At 63.1% G+C, this 4,231-nt stretch overlaps 1 long non-coding RNA gene across 1 annotated transcript; it reads right to left on the bottom strand.

Annotated features, from left to right (window-relative positions):
• Positions 1-2,794: 2,794 nt before the first annotated feature.
• LOC112955418 lies at positions 2,795-3,065 on the bottom strand. The gene is made up of 2 exons (XR_003250885.1): positions 2,965-3,065; positions 2,795-2,826 (listed from the first exon to the last, which is right to left on the bottom strand). It is a non-coding gene; the product is annotated as an uncharacterized LOC112955418 (long non-coding RNA).
• Positions 3,066-4,231: the final 1,166 nt, after the last annotated feature.

Raw genomic sequence — 4,231 nt, 5'->3', positions numbered from 1 at the left:
TGGGAGGGTGAGGATGGGGCAGCTCAGGCTTTGGGGGTGGGGCTTGAGTCTTCAGGTTGGGTCTTCGGTTGGGTCTTGCTCTTTGGGTTGGGTCTTGATGTTGGGTCTTGGGGTTGGATCTTTGGGTTGGATTGTGGTCTTAGGGTTGGGTCTTGGGTCTTCAGGTTGGGTCTTTGGGTTGGATCGTGGTCTTTGGGTTGGGTCTTGGGTCTTCAGGTTGGGTCTTTGGGTTGGATCTTGGTCTTCAGGTTGTGTCTTTGGGTTGGATCGTGGTCTTTGGGTTGGGTCTTGATGTTGGATCGTGGTCTTTGGGTTGGGTCTTGATGTTGGGTCTTGGGGTTGGATCTTTGGGTTGGATCATGGTCTTTGGGTTGGGTCTTGGCTCTTTACGTTGGGTCTTGGGATTGGTTGTTGAGTCTTGAGTATTGGGGTTGAGGGCTGGGGTCTTGAGGATGGATCTTGGGTGCCTTGAGTCTTGGAGTTGGGACTTGAGGTTGAGTCTTGACGTTGGCGCTTGGAGTTGAGTCTTGGGATTGGGCATTAGATCTTTGAGTAGGATATTGGGTTTGGGRCGTTGAGTCTTTAGGTTGGGTCTTGGGGCTGGGCATTAGGTCTTTGAGTTGGATATTGGGTCTGGGGTTGGATCTTGAGTGTTGAGGTTGAGTTTCTGGGGTTGAGTCTGGGGTCTTGAGGTTGAGCACTGGGGTCTTGAGGTTGGTCTTGGGATCTTGCGTTGGATTTTGGTCCTTGGGTCGGGTCTTAGGGTCGGGTCTTGGGGTTGGTTGTTGGGTCTTGACTATTGGGGTTGAAGGTTGGGGTCGTGCGGTTGGATTGTGGGTGTGCGGGGTCTTGGGGTTGGGCCTTGAGGTTGAATCTTGGGGTTGGATGTTGGGTCTTAGGTTGGGTCTGAGGCTTTAAGAGGTCTTGGGGCTGGACCTTGGTCTTTAGGTCAGAGGTTGGGCCTCGGGGTTGGATGTTGGGTCTTGGAGGTTGGGTTGGGTGTTGATGGGTGCTGAGGTTGGGTGTTGAGGTTGGGTCTTGGGCCTTGGGGTTGGACGTTGGGTCTTGGAGCTCTTGGTTGGCGCCGGGGATGGGGGAGGAGGAAATCTGAGCCGCTTTTGGGGCAAATTGTCACAATTTGGGTAATTTCTAGCCCATTTTGGGTGGATTTGAGCCAATTCTGGGCCTCCTCCCCTCCGCCCTGCAGGAGGTGCCACCGTCGCTGCGGTGACAACGGGGACACGGGGGACCCCCGTGTCACCCAGACCACGGGGCCACCAGCACTGAGGGACACTGGGGGGGACACCGGGGCAGCGGTGACATCGGGGACAGCGGTGACACCACGACGCTGGGGCCACCAGCACCCGGCGGTGACACCAGCCCAGCGGGGACGCTGGGGACACCCGTGGTGGCCGTGGGGACATCAGCAGCCTTGGGGACACGAGTGACGCCACCGGGGACATTTGGGGACATCGCGGGGCGGGGGTGACACGCACAGGGTGACGCAGTGACGCAGAGATGGCGTCACTGGGGACGCAGGTGACGCCGGGGGCGCTGCTGGCGGTGGCCCCAGTCTGGGTCATTTTCTTGGGATTTTTGCTCTTTTTGTGTCTTTATTACGATTTTTAACTGCAGTGAAAATGGGGTGAAAAGTCGGCAAAACTGGAAAAAAAAAAGCCAAAAAGTGTCAAAATCAGGGGGGGAGGGGACAGGGAGACCCCCCCCACCAAGGTGACACATGGGGACATGGGACAGGTGGCCCTGGGGGGGGGACAGGGAGGCCACAGGGTCCCCAAGGTGGCACAAGGGGACCCCAAGGTGACAGAGGGTCCCCAAGGTGACACGGGGGGACACGGGACTGGTGACACTGGGAGGTCACAGGGTCCCCAAGGTGGCACAAGGGGACCCCAAGGTGACACGGGGGGACACAGGACAGGTGGCACCGGGAGGTGACAGGGTCCCCAAGGTGACAGAGGGTCCCCAAGGTGACACGGGGGGACACGGGACTGGTGACACTGGGAGGCCACAGGGTCCCCAAGGTGGCACAAGGGGACCCCAAGGTGACACGGGGGGACACGGGACTGGTGGCACCGGGGGGTGACAGGGTCCCCAAGGTGACCCGGAGGTTCAGGTGGCACCGGGAGGCCACAGTGTGACCCCCCCCCACCCCCCAGGTGACAGGGGTGTCCCCAGGTCCCCGCCGTGACTCACCCGGACGCCGGGGCCCCCGCGGGCTCAGGGCGGGGGGGGGGACATGGGGACGTCCCCGTCCCCAAGGATGGCAGCGCCCAGGGCCTGCAGCTCCCGCACGAGCGTCCCCAGCGCCCCTGGGGACATCGGCGACGTCCCCGCGGGTGGCACTTGTTGGGGGGGGCACACGGGGGCACCTGGGGGTGGCACAGAGGGGACAATGGGGGGGGAACGCGGCGTCACCAGGGTGTCACATGGTGGTGGCACCTGGGGGACACCAGGGGTTACATGGGGGGGTGACATCATGGTGGCACTGGGAGGACACGGGGGGGTGACACAAGTGACACGAGTGACGCGAGTGACATAGGAAGGTGACACAAGTGACATGGGGTGATAGAAGTGACATAGGTGACACGGGGTGACACAGGGGGGTGACACAAGTGACATGGGGTGACACAGGGAGGTGACACAGGGGGGTGACACAAGTGACATAGGGAGGTGACACAAGTGACACGGGGATGACACAGGGAGGTGACACAGGGTGACACAGGGGGGTGACACAAGTGACATAGGGAGGTGACACAAGTGACACCCACCTCTGTCCGGGGGTGGCAGCTGGTCCCTGTGCGGGAAGGGCTGGACAGACGGAGGGGACAGAGGTGACACCGGGACCACGGCCACCCCAGGCCCCTGTCCCCGCGTGTCACCTCCTGCCACGTCCCTTGTCCTCCTCCTTGTCCCCACCCAGCGCTGGCTCCCCTTGTGCCTTGTCACCTTGTCCTTCGCCACCGTGTCCCGCGTCACCGTGTCCCGCGTCACCGTGTGCCGCGTCACGTTGTCCCTTGTGGCCGTGTCCCGTGTCACCTCGTCCGGCGTCACCTCCTCCGCTGCCGCTCTGTGCCGTGTCACCCGCGCCGGGGCCACCGCTGTGACGAGGGGACACCGTGGGGACACCGTGGGGACACCGTGGGGTGGCAGCGTGTCCCCGTGTCCCCACTCACGGCTGCGCTCGGCGCCTCCTGTCACCTCCGGGGACGCGCTGGGGACAGAGCGGTGGCACCGGGTCACGCGGAGGGGGGGACATTGGACACCCCTGGTGTCACCTGCCACCACCCCTCCTGTCACCCCCCAGGTCCCTTTGTCACCTCCAGGGTCCCTTCGTCACCCTTGGGGTCCCCTGCCCTCCCCAGGGTCCCCCTTGTCACCCTCCCAGGTCCCTTTGTCCCCTCCCCCCCGTTCCTGTTGTCACCTCATGTCCGTGTGTCACCCTTGGGGTCACCCAACCCCCCCCAGGGTCCCCTTTGTCACCTCCCCCGGGTCCCTTTGTCCCCTCCACTCACCTGTCACCCGCCGGCTGCCACCGCGGCCGGGCCGGGGCCACCCGCCCTGGGGACAAGGGACAGCGGTGACCGGGACGCCCCCGGTGACACCGCCCAGCCCCCCCGTGTCCCCTCCCCCAATGGCCCCCACCCTGGGGGTGTCCCCAGGGGTGGCCCCGCCCCCAAATGTCCCCCCATTGTCCCCAAGGGGTGTCCACATCACATCCAGTGGTGTCCCCAGGACTGTCACCCTCCCAGTATCCCCAGGGTCCCTGCAATGTCCCACAGTGTCCCCAGATGTCCCCATGATTACGATGTCCCCATGATGTCCCCATAATGTCCCCTTGGGGTCCCCACAATATCCCCATGATGTCCCAGGTGTCCCGTGGCTGTCCCCTGATGTCCCTTGGTGTCCCCGTGATGTCCCCTGATGTCCCCACCATGTCCCTTGGTGTCCCCGCAATGTCCCCACAATGTCCCCAGGTGTCCCGTTGTCGTCCCCCAGTATTCCTTGGTGTCCCCGTGGTGTCCCTTGGTGTCCCCCGATGTCTCCTTGGAGTCCCAACAATGTCCCCACGATGTCCCCAGGCTTCCCCGATGCCCCTTGGTGTCCCTGCAATGTCCCCACGATGTCCCCAGGGGTCCCATGATGTCCCCACGCTGTCTCCAAGTGTCCCCATGCTGTCCCATGATGTCCCCACCATGTCCCTTGGTGTCCCCGC

Source organism: Nothoprocta perdicaria, unplaced genomic scaffold (assembly GCF_003342845.1).
Source record: "Nothoprocta perdicaria isolate Ctin4 unplaced genomic scaffold, notPer1 scaffold_563, whole genome shotgun sequence".
In the NCBI taxonomy this organism is placed as follows: Eukaryota; Metazoa; Chordata; class Aves; order Tinamiformes; family Tinamidae; genus Nothoprocta; species Nothoprocta perdicaria.
This window is presented reverse-complemented; position numbering and strand designations above follow the sequence as displayed.